This window comes from Ambystoma mexicanum, chromosome 1q (assembly GCF_040938575.1).
Source record: "Ambystoma mexicanum isolate Mex_15411 chromosome 1q, UKY_AmexF1_1, whole genome shotgun sequence".
NCBI classification, from domain to species: Eukaryota; Metazoa; Chordata; class Amphibia; order Caudata; family Ambystomatidae; genus Ambystoma; species Ambystoma mexicanum.
The window spans coordinates 311970484-311983256 of NC_090922.1; positions in this window are offsets into that span (position 1 = coordinate 311970484).

Below are 12773 nucleotides of genomic sequence, written 5' to 3' on the forward strand. Positions count from 1 at the left end.
CTGCTGCCTCCCTCTGGAACAGCCTCCCTGCTTCTCTGAAACTTGAGCAGAGCCATCTTCGGTTCCGGAAGCATCTCAAGACTTTCTTCTTTGCTTCTGCCTTCTCTCTTCCTCTTTCCTGCTGATCTCCTGTCTGATACTGCACTGGTCACCTGGGTACCCTCTGAACTTCAGACCCAGGTCCCTGCCTTCCCAGTTGCACACCTGCACAGCCTCCCGACAACCCTTGCACTTATGTCTGTATCTGCAACCCTACAGTCCACTTACCTGCACTTATCAGACACTTGTTGGCTGTACTTAACCCTTGCACTGCGATTTGCTGGCCGCATTACTTGTTTTGATCCTGTGTCCTGCACTTGCCCCTCCTCCCTTTCCCCTGGCACTTTTCCCTTCCACTCTCCCCTGCACTTGTGCAATCTCAATGTCACTAGGCCTAGTAACATTGTTGTCTTTGTCCTCCCTTTGTTTCCCCTCCCTTGCCTCGTCGCACCTTGAAACACTTGTGTATACGCGCGTTATAAATGCCATATCATATCATATCATATATTGTGCCTCTCAAGTCAGCACTTCTTTGGGTATGAACAGTGGGGAGTTGGGTTAGCAACTGCATGCAATTGTTACGCTCACCTGACTCCCACGGAGGCGATGGCCAGGATCGTGCTGCTGTGACCTCTTCTAAGGTGTTGCGCGGGGCTCAGAAGATGGACTGGACCGGACTCCCAACTCCTGCTTGTCCGGCTTGCAAAAGTATCCTTCTGTAGGCGAGAATAAGGGATTAACTTTCTGCGGGGAATGCTACCAGCCTCCCCCTTTCCCCTCTCACCCTTCTCAAAACCCTTCTGTGCTTCCCGTGGCGTCTCACCTTAGGGTCTCGAAGGGCGAGCTCTCCTTCCTGCTTCTGATGCAGGGGCGCGTTGGTATCCAGTTACTTCACTGGATTCTTGGTTTATGAGAACCAAACTTGCTTGGCTTCCAGGTAAGTTCCTTGAAAGGTTCCCCTTTTGTCCTTGCATCAATATGCTAATGTCAATGTCTTTTTCCCCATAGGGGCCGGGGTACGGAATGCCGGGGAAAAGGCACCGACCCGAGATGCGAGGTGCAATCCCTGTAGAAATCAGGTAAGTCTTGATGAGCGTTTTTGGGTAATGTCTTTTCATTCGCTCATTGACGCTAATGTCTTTTTCCCCATAGGGGCCGGGGTCCGGAAACGCCTGGATGCGGCGCGGACCCGAAATGAAGAGGGAATGACCCAACAGGTAAGTCTTAACATGGAGGTTTAGGTTTCCTCATTCCCTTCTCTCTCTCACCTTTGCTCTTGTCTTTTTCTCCCTAGGCGTGGAAGCGTGGCTGCGAATCCGGGTGATCGCTGCTGAACATGGAGGCGCCCTGTGAAGGTGAGTGGAATGCGGCGCTGCGGCGGTCGATGCGATGTGCTTTTAAATTAAGTGTCTTCCTTTGCAGGATGGTCGGCGAGCTGACTCCGGATTGCGGATCTTGCAGGTAAAGTCTTTTCCTTCTCCTATTCTCTCTTTCTCTTCCTTTGTAGGTGATCAGGACGCTGGCAGGCGTGGCAGAAGTCCGAATGCAGGAGCAAACACGGTGAGCGTCCAGCTGCTAGATGCAGAACAACGCGAAGCATGTGCTGCTCTTCGGGTGTGGTTTAAATAACCTGTAAAGTAGTTCCAGGTATGTATCCTTCCACTCAGGTATGTATTCTTCCTCAGACCACACCCGAGTGATAAAGTAGTCCAAAAGATAAAGTAGTCCCATTCAGTCCTCAAGAGGGCCTGGATGTAGCAGCACGGTCTGCTTCAGGTAAGTGCACATTAAAACACTTACACACATGTCTTGCTTTATGAGCCTGGCGCCTAAGGCGCCAGGACTGGGGTCCAGAATGAGCCTGGCGCCGAAGGCGCCAGGACTGCGTCCAAAAGGCCCCAACTTGGGCCCGCTGAGACGTCCTTGGGGAAAATGATGTCTGCCTCTGTGGTTGCTGGGCTGGGCCTGGCTCCTTGGAGGTAGGCATCATGACAGTACCCCCCCCCACAAGGCCCCTCCCAAGGTTGTTTCCTCCAGGGGTTTTGGCTTGTTCAGGAATTTACGGTGGAACCTTCGTATTAATCGAGGTGCGTGAATATGGTTACTAGGCTCCCACGATCTCTCATGAGGTCCATAACCCTTCCAGTCAACAAGATAGAAGAGTTTTGACTTTAACATTTTGGAGTCTAAAATGGCTTTCACTTCGAATTCTAATTCCCCATCAATTTGAATAGGATCTGGAGGCTTCAACAGTCGGGTTCCTGGTTGTACCGGTTTCAAAAGTGATGCATGAAAAAATGGGATGAATACGCATGTTGGAAGGCAAATCCAGTTTAAAGGCCACTGGGTTGATTATGGCTTTGATGGGGTAAGGCCCAATGAATCTGGGATTGAAAGTTCGTGGGCCCTTGAGAGATAAATGTCTAGTTGCTAGCCAAACCTGGTCTCCTACTTGGTAAGGAGGTGTTTTACTTCGGTGCAAATCAGCGTTTTCTTTGTACTTTTTCTTGGCTTGCTGTAAATGAGTTGTAGCTTCTTTGAAGGCTCGGGTTATTGTGGAATGCAGATGATTTACTGCGGGCATTTCCAGGGTCAGAGGTGGATCTAGGTCAGAGGTTCGAGGATGGTGACCATACAAAGTATAAAAAGGAGTTTGACCGGTTCCGGAATGCATAGAATTGTTGTATGCATATTCTGCGATCCAAAGAATGTCTTTCCAATTGTACTCGGATTGGTGCAACATGCACCGAAGATATTGCTCGAGAGTCTGGTTTGTCCTCTCGGTTTGTCCGTCGGTCTGGGGGTGGTGGCTGGTGGATAATCGCACATCTATTTGTGCTAGTTGGCAACACTTCCTCCAAAAATGGGAAATGAATTGACTTCCACGATCTGAGACTAGTACGGAAGGGAAACCATGTATTCGAACTATATTCTCCAGGAATTCCTTGGCCAGGATGGAAGCTGAAGGCAATCCTTTTAGAGGGATAAAGTGGGCCATTTTGGAGAACAGATCCACGATTACTAGGATAGTGTTGTAACCACCATACGGAGGCAGGTCCGTAATGAAGTCCATAGACAAGGTGTGCCAAGGTGCCGGTGGAATCTCCAAGGGTTGAGGTAGGCCGGCTGGCCTGTTCCTTTGACCTTTATTTTGGGCGCAAACTCCGCAAGACATCACAAAAGACTTTATGTCTTTTCTCCAAGAAGGCCACCAGAATTGGCGTTTGATCTTTTCTTCCGTTTTAGCGATACCAGGGTGTCCTTCCATTAACGATTCATGATAATGAGCAATAACTAGTTCTTGCAATTCCTTACTTGGCAGAAATAACCGCTCTTGGAAGTACGGTAAATTATCCTTAACGGTGAAGTGGGGACCCTTTTGAGTCCATTCCAGTAAGGCTGAAGGGTCAAAAAGTAGTTTGACTCGAGTTTCAATGTCCTCGATGGTTTGCAATGAAGTCAAACCTAAGACTCTTTGTTCAGGTATTATCGGCACAGGTTCTAAACACGAATTGGGTTCTTCCATGCCAATCCGGGATAAGGCGTCCGCTTTGCCATTCTTGCAGCCAGGGCGATAGGTGAATTACAAAATCAAATTCTGCAAAGAATAAAGCCCATCGGAGTTGTCGTGAAGATTGGGCTTTGGCCGTCTTTAAATACTGCAAATTTCTGTGATCCTTAATTACAGTGATGGTGTGTCTTGCACCGAGGAGGTAATGACGCCAAGCCTTAAAAGCAGATTTAATGGCCAGTAACTCTTTGTCGGTAATTGCGTAATTAATTTCAGGAGCTGAGAATTTCCTGGACCAAAAGGCTACAGGGTGTAGCTGGTTAGTTTTCGAATCCCTTTGCGACAGGACAGCTCCCATGGCTAAACTGGATGCGTCAGTTTCAACAATATACGGGAGATCAGGACGCGGGTGCTTCAACACAGGTGCGGAAGTGAATTTGGTCTTTAGGTCTTGAAAGGCTTGTTCGGCCTCTGGAGTCCATTCAAAATGTTTATTCTTACATAAAAGAGCAGTAATGGGTTGGACTATTCGTGAAAACTCCAGGATGAATCTTCGATAGAAGTTGGCAAAGCCAAGCATACTCTGAACCCCTTTCACTGAACCGGGAGATGGCCATTTGAGGATGGCGTCCACCTTTCGTGAATCCATTCGAATTCCTTTAGGAGTCAGAACAAATCCGAGGAATTCAACCTCAGTGGTATGAAAGACACACTTTTCCAGCTTGGCAAATAGTTTGTGCTGGCGCAATTTCTCTAGAACTGCTCGAACATGTTTTCGATGATCTGACTCAGAAGATGAGTACACCAGGATGTCGTCGATGTATACGATGACACAAACATCGATAAATTCTCGCAGAACATCGTTCATGAAGAATTGAAAAGCTGCAGGCGCGTTGCACAAACCGAAGGGCATAACCTGATATTCGAAGAGCCCGTATTTGGTGCGGAAAGCTGTCTTCCACTTGTCACCTTCTTTTATTCGCACTAGGTGATAAGCTCCCCGGAGATCTAACTTGGTGTATATACGAGCATCTTTTACTTGATCAAGAAGTTCAGGGATCAGAGGCAGGGGATAACGATTCTTTATCGTTATCTGATTTAAAGCGCGGTAGTCAATACAAGTTCTAAGGCCTCCTTCTTTTTTAGGCACGAAGAACAAAGCGGAAGAGACCGGGGACTTTGATGGGCGAATAAAGCCATTGGCAAGGTACTGATCCAAATACTGACACAAATGCTGATTTTCAGGTTCATTGAGAGCGTAAATCCTACTACACGGCGGTTGAGCATTGGGAACTAAATCGATCTGGCAATCATAAGAACGATGAGGGGGTAGCGTGTTAGCCTGTTCTTTCTGAAAAACGTCCTGGTATTCAAGGTATTCTGCCGGTAGTTGAACAGTGGCGGGGGTTACTGTGGCTAAACCAATAGCTGGATTTCTAGGGTAACAAGTGGGACCACAATCTGGAAAAGTTATTCTCTTTGCTCGCCAGTCTATTCGAGGATTGTGTGTTTCTAACCAAGGAATTCCGAGGATTACTTGAAATTGTGGAGCCTTGATTATATCAAACACTATTGCTTCCCGATGTCCATCCTGACTCACAAGTGTCACTTCTGTGGTGGAATGCGTTACCGGCCCAGAGGCTATTTCGGTACCATCAACCATAGTAATGACATCCTGGTTTATTTTTGGATGCAGAGGAAGGTTCATCCTGGAGGCCAATTTGCGGTCCACATAGTTTCCGATAGCTCCGCTGTCGACGTATGCTTTGATGGCATGCAACCGTTGGGGCTTTTTTGGATCCACGAGCACCATTGGCAAGACAAAATGCGAGGTCAGAGAGTTCGTTTTCAAGGGCCTGTCCCTGCGAGTGTCGAGCGAACAACCTTTCCATGCTGGCCTGAAAGCTCTGAAAATCCTGGAGAATTGGATCGTTCTGGTTCACCAAGGGAACAGACCAATCGGCAGCACAGCCACTTAGGTACGATAACACGAAGGCCACTTTGGTCCTATCATCAGGGAAGGCTCCTGGTCTGCATATAAAATGTAAGCGACATTGGTTCATAAAAATGGCATATTTTTTTGGGTCCCCCGCAAAACGTTCAGGCGGTGCTAAAGGCATGGATCCCGGCAGATTGATCTGAACAGGGTTACTCGAACCCAACGAAGTGGAAATTCCCCCGGGACTAGGTAAAGGAATTTGTCCAGCCTGACTCTGTAGCAATCGTTTGGCCAGGTCATCAGTTTGTTCCTTGGAGAGAATGAGTTCTCTTTTGAGGGCATTAGTCTCTTGGCGAGCTGAGTGTACCTCTGCCCTTAATTCCCCCAACAGCTGGGCCAGCTGGTCTGTCTCAGAAGTCTCCATAGCGCCCGGGTGGAAAATTGTGGGTAGGCTTCGCATTCTGTTACGCTCACCTGACTCCCACGGAGGCGCTGGCCAGGATCGTGCTGCTGTGACCTCTTCTAAGGTGTTGCGCGGGGCTCAGAAGATTGACTGGACCGGACTCCCAACTCCTGCTTGTCCGGCTTGCAAAAGTATCCTTCTGTAGGCGAGAATAAGGGATTAACTGTCTGCGGGGAATGCTACCAGCCTCCCCCTTTCCCCTCTCACCCTCCTCAAAACCCTTCTGTGCTTCCCGTGGCGTCTCACCTTAGGGTCTCGAAGGGCGAGCTCTCCTTCCTGCTTCTGATGCAGGGGCGCGTTGGTATCCAGTTACTTCACTGGATTCTTGGTTTATGAGAACCAAACTTGCTTGGCTTCCAGGTAAGTTCCTTGAAAGGTTCCCCTTTTGTCCTTGCATCAATATGCTAATGTCAATGTCTTTTTCCCCATAGGGGCCGGGGTACGGAATGCCGGGGAAAAAGCACCGACCCGAGATGCGAGGTGCAATCCCTGTAGAAATCAGGTAAGTCTTGATGAGCGTTTTTGGGTAATGTCTTTTCATTCGCTCATTGACGCTAATGTCTTTTTCCCCATAGGGGCCGGGGTCCGGAAACGCCTGGATGCGGCGCGGACCCGAAATGAAGAGGGAATGACCCAACAGGTAAGTCTTAACATGGAGGTTTAGGTTTCCTCATTCCCTTCTCTCTCTCACCTTTGCTCTTGTCTTTTTCTCCCTAGGCGTGGAAGGGTGGCTGCGAATCCGGGTGATCGCTGCTGAACATGGAGGCGCCCTGTGAAGGTGAGTGGAATGCGGCGGTCGATGCGATGTGCTTTTAAATTAAGTGTCTTCCTTTGCAGGATGGTCGGCGAGCTGACTCCGGAATGCGGATCTTGCAGGTAAAGTCTTTTCCTTCTCCTATTCTCTCTTTCTCTTCCTTTGTAGGTGATCAGGATGCTGGCAGGCGTGGCAGAAGTCCGAATGCAGGAGCAAACACGGTGAGCGTCCAGCTGCTAGATGCAGAACAACGCGAAGCATGTGCTGCTCTTCGGATGTGGTTTAAATAGCCTGTAAAGTAGTTCCAGGTATGTATCCTCCCACTCAGGTATGTATTCTTCCTCAGACCACACCCGAGTGATAAAGTAGTCCAAAAGATAAAGTAGTCCCATTCAGTCCTCAAGAGGGCCTGGATGTAGCAGCACGGTCTGCTTCAGGTAAGTGCACATTAAAACACTTACACACATGTCTTGCTTTATGAGCCTTGCGCCTAAGGCGCCAGGACTGGGGTCCAGAATGAGCCTGGCGCCGAAGGCGCCAGGACTGCGTCCAAAAGGCCCCAACTTGGGCCCGCTGAGACGTCCTTGGGCAAAATGATGTCTGCCTCTGTGGTTGCTGGGCTGGGCCTGGCTCCTTGGAGGTAGGCATCATGACAGCAATATTCATCCACATACATGACATGCATCATTGTAATGGGTCCTGCGAGTCTCTTTCATTGTGTCATACCAAATATTTTTCCCTTCTGAGTGATGTTCATCTATGACATTGGGCTGTATGTTTTCTTCTATTCAAATTTCCCTTCTATGCCTGGTCACAAGGTTATATCTAATAGCTGTTACATTCACTACTTTAGTTCCATTGTTTCCCCTACTTTCAACTCCCAAATTCATTTTTTTCATCATAGGGTAAGAAAAAAAAGAGAAAAGAACAAACAATATATCCCAATGTACAATTTCTTCACTCTCTTACTGTTTTCTGTTTGTGTCACAGAGATCTGTGCTGACCACCTTGTTCCTGTTTGCCTAAATAGGTGCACATGTTTCCATACATGTTTTCATTATTTCTACTCTTCTCAACTTTGGTTAATGGTGCTTTCTCTTAAATCTGCTTCTTGCTGCGGTTCCAATGTTGTGCTGGTGCCACTTCAAACGTCTGTCAAGTGAACCCGGAGGTGCCTGTCTTTCAGTTTCACTGCGGTGGGTGTCACATATAACACTTTATGAGTACTTGTGAACTTTGTCTGTTTCCACGTACTGTTGTATGCTCTTGCATAGACTCTTTCCTTGGGGTGGAGCTGTACTGGTTGTGATGTCTGTGTGCTGCTTGAGTTCAATGTGGCATGTTGGTGCACTTTGGAGGTTACCTGGTGAGATATAAGCTTGGCACATGTTGTCAGGTCCCTAAGATATACATTAAATTCGAACCCCAGGATCTTTGCACTCCTGTGAACATCTGTCGCTGTTCACATCAGGGCAACTGACTTGTGCATCCTGCGACCTGTCACCACCTCATGAGGTGACAGGTGGCAGTCCTTACTTGGCTGATTGTGCAAACTTGAACGGGGCTAAGTGCAGGCAATATAGCCAGCTCTTTATTAAAGGGCTGCACATTTTAGCTTGCTTTTTCTTCAGCAAACAGTTGAATCTTTCTACTATTCCCTTGGCCTGTGGGTGGTACGTGGTACAGAGCTTATGTCTGATTCCCAATAATTTGGTGATTTTGCTGAAAATCTCATTTGCAAAATCAGGGCCATTCTCAGACCTCAGCACATCGCATATTCCCACCTTGGAAATACCTATCTGATTAAAAATATAGCTGCAGATTTTGCATTCGCATGTACACATGGAACATCCTCAATCCATCGGAAAAGTGTGCATACAATCACAATCATGCAATGAAAATGAAATGGACATGGAGTTCCTTGAAGGGCCCCAGGGGGTGGGGCAATGCCTCCTCCAGGGATTCAATGTGTGGCCTGGATTGAACATGTGGCTCGTTGTGCAATTGGCCACACATTTGTGCACATGCTCAAATAGGTACCAATCTTCACTGATTTCAGATGCCATGTACTGCCTGAGGGCATATGTGAGCTGTGGAGCTGTTCCAGGGTGATGGTCAACAATTCCAAAGGCATCACTACTCTACCTGTAATGTTCTGTCTCCACACCATGTCGGTGGGTGATGATGTGCACCCTCACTTCACCCATAATGTTTTCTCTTGGGTGGGGTGCTTTTCCCCGCCACTCTACAATGTGTGCCATGGACATCAAGTTTTATGATTCTGGTAATTCCTCTTGTACTGCTATCACAGGCGTTTTGCTTTCCAATGGAAAGAGCATATAACTGCCTGTTCGGTGGCTGCTTCCGCAGCTGCATGTATATGTTCCTCTGGTGTGTGCTGCACACTTCACAATTGCAACATGGAGGGGAAATTTCAAAGCATCTATTCGTTGGACAATAATGCTGCATGTTTAACTGGGCACCCATCCAATTTTCTATACGTTCTCCTGCACCTTTGATGTTACATATGCTGAGTCACTGAAAATGGTAACATCATCATCCAATGATGCCTGAAGCGCTTCTATGAGTGTTAAGAGTTCTGCTGCTTGTGCTGAATACTGTGAGGGTAATCTTTTTTTTGCATTACTATCTGGTAATCTTCTTCCTGTCCTGCAACATCTCTTACCACTGCTTCCCCTGTGTGCCTCTGACCATTCTCCTGATCTATTGTTGATGACCCATCAACGTACAGCACTCCTCCTGTATTGAGTGCATCCTCACTCACTATGCTGCTTTCTTTGGGTGTTCCTTCACATACTGCACAGTCATGTACCTGATCTTGTGGTTTAATGGACTTTGCTACACAAGTTGCTGGGTTCACAATGTGATACCTAACTATGTTAATGGCTGGGTTGGACAATATTACCTCATAGCCTAAAGCTCTCTATGTGGGGAGGGTTGACTTATTTCTTTCCAGAATTGTGAAAACTGCATGCTCAACGAACAATGTTACTGAACATCCCATTTATTTGTGGCAGATTTCTGTATTGCAAACACAGCGGCTTCCTGAGCCTGCTCGCATGGGAAATGGCCTTGCATTACTGGATCATTGAGCCCACTGTAGTATGCTAGAGGCTTCTGTTTCAGGGAGGATCACCGTGGGAGAACTACTGTCATTACCTGTCCATTCGGATGTGAAAACAAATAGAATGGCTTGTTGTAGTCTGGTGTTGCTAACAATGGAGCATTACTGATTGCTATTTTGAGATCTTCAAAACGTTCTGTCATCTCATCTGTCCGTTTCAGGGATCACTTTCTCTTTTGGGCATCGTTTAGTGTTTGCAGTAAGGGTCTGACAAATGTGGAGTAATCAAAGATCCATGTCCTGAAATAGTTACACAACCCTAGGAACTGCTGCATTTCCTTGACTGTTGTGGGTTGAGGTGTATTGCACACTGCTGTTGCTTTGTCTGGGGTGACTCTTCTCCCTACAGAGGATAGATTCTGCTCTATGTACACTACCTCCTTTTGACAGTACTGCAACTTGTCCTTGTCTACTCTAAACCCATTATCTGCTAGGAGTCTTAGAAACTGTGTTGTATCTGTTCTACACTGTTCTTCCGTTGTGCTGCTGTGACACACCTGAAGGTGTCTCCCTGGCTAGTCCCCGGGGATCTGTCATCCAGGTGGCCAGGACATGGCCATCACTATTGGATACAGTTCCTGGGGGTGGACTACTGATGGTGGATCACTTGGATGGGGGGGTCCTTGGGGAGTGCGACACTGACGGGCGAGACGCGGTATCCCCTTCTTCTTGAAACACCTTTTCCCCAACTTACCCCGTAGGATATTCCAAAACACTGCTCCCCACTTTTCCACATGAACACTTTTGCACAACATGAAAGACAACAGACTAACACTGGGGCCATTTACCTGACGTGTCCCAATACCAAGGTCAGGCAATAGACCAGAATCACGCACACCTGATGGCCCTTTCCTTTCCCCACAGGGATAAAAGGTGGAGCACAAGAGCACAATATGAGCAAGACAGCCCACACGACGTAAGAGCTAACTCAGCACGGCGGTTCAAGAGGAGGAGAAAGAAAGCGCAGACTGAGAGGGTGACAAGGAGAGAGTCGACCTTGCCCTTTCTGACCAAGGCCTGTGAAACCTCAGCAGAAGACCGCATTCCGCATTCCGAATTATAAGACCGCAAACACTAGCCAGCGTGTGTTGCAGCAGATGTCTACGGTACACGAGACCCTCCTCTGCTGATAACCAAGCTGGGGAAGGACGCTGGTCTTGGTGGTACCAACCTTGGCTCCAAGGATAAAGAAAGGCAAGCGGTTCATCACAGCCAGTGAGTCGAGTGGAGAATCAATAAGAAACTGAACAGTGTTGAAAGAAAAGTAGCCAATGGCTAATTTGAAGTTTGAAAGGCTTCATGAGACATTGATAAAAAAGGGGAAAAACAAGCAACAGAGGAGTACAGCATCACGTGGGTGCTCACTCAGGAAACTCTGGGCGATTACCCAAAGGTAGAAACTACTGTAACTTGAAGCCCTTGGGAAAAGGCAAAGAAAGTTCAAAGTGGTCAGACAGTGGTCTTCTAAAATCCTCTGTACTGTTGAAAGTTAGCACATGCTTGGAAGGCTCGAGCGTGTGTTGTGCCAGCTGGAACGGAATTGTGAGCTTGTGCTAAGAAAGCCTGAGCATGTGCTGTGCTCCAAGGTCCCACCTTGTCCCGTGCGGGAAATGTGGTGAAGGGAGACCCCTTGCAATCACATCCTGATTTACGATTTGAGAACACTTCTTTGTTTCTTTGATACCCTATCCCACACTCTTTCTGTAATTAGTTGTAAGGAATTGGCAATAGGTTTGTCTTAGTATAGGCCCTTTTATTTTGACACAACACCACTAGGACTGCCTTATTTTTCATTTGATGGTCGACGCTTGCTCCCATCTTAGATTTAGGTATAGGTTAGGTGTTTTTCCACCCTGCATTTATAGTTCAATAAACACCCTTGAACTGTGATCACCTGTGTCTGTCTTTACTGTTGCTACCATGAGTTCCTTACACTGCATACTAGCAAATCATCTATGCACTGTAGTATTGTGCTTGATTTTTGCATGTTTCTTAAATCCATGTGGAACACCCTATTGAAGACACTGGGAGATTCACAGTACCCCTGTGGTGAATGTGTGTGTTGGTTTTGCTGCCTATGGTAGGTGAACACAGTGAGATACTGGGAATCTGCATGCAATGGCACCAAAAATAATGTCTTTTTGAAATCAATCACTTTGAAATCGGCTGCACATATGGTGATATTACATAGTATTCAGGCTGATTTGGACACTAACAGATATTCTGCCTCCACTATATTGTTCAAAGTGTGGAGATCTTGTATGAACCTCCATGATTAAGCTTTTACTTTCTTCACAGGGTAAATAGCTGTGTTGAATGGTGATGTGGATGTTACTATAATGTCTTGCTCATTCAGTGCTGTAATGGTAACACACATTCCTTCATCTCTTTCTCTGGATAATCGGTATTGCTTTACTCTGAGGAGTATTGCACTTGATTTGAGTTTGATTCTCACTGCTCCTGTGCTGTCAAGTAACCCTACATCATCGGTCCATATATGGCTGGTCACTTTTGCCATATCTTCATACAAGCTTGATGGTGCTGCTGCGACAGTCAATATGGTGTTTGGTATTTCTCTGTGCTGTATTACCATGTGACAGGGTATGCATATTTTGAACACTATCTCCCCCTCCTCTTCTGTGTTTGTGAATAATCGCTCATCAGTTACCTCTCAAAATAGCAGTGCATGGTCTATGCACCGTACTGTGCACCATACTATTCCCCCTTCATCTGTGCCTGTTAGAATGATTGAGTTGTTCCTGGTGGTCACAGCTTCTATGTGTTGGGTAAACATTGTTCCTGGTGCTCTATCTTGTGGATCTGGTGGTCTAAACAAAATGTCTGAGGGCAGATTGAATATCATGTTTTGCAACCCTGGGAGCCATCCTATCAGGACGGTCACTGCATAAATAAACATTTGTT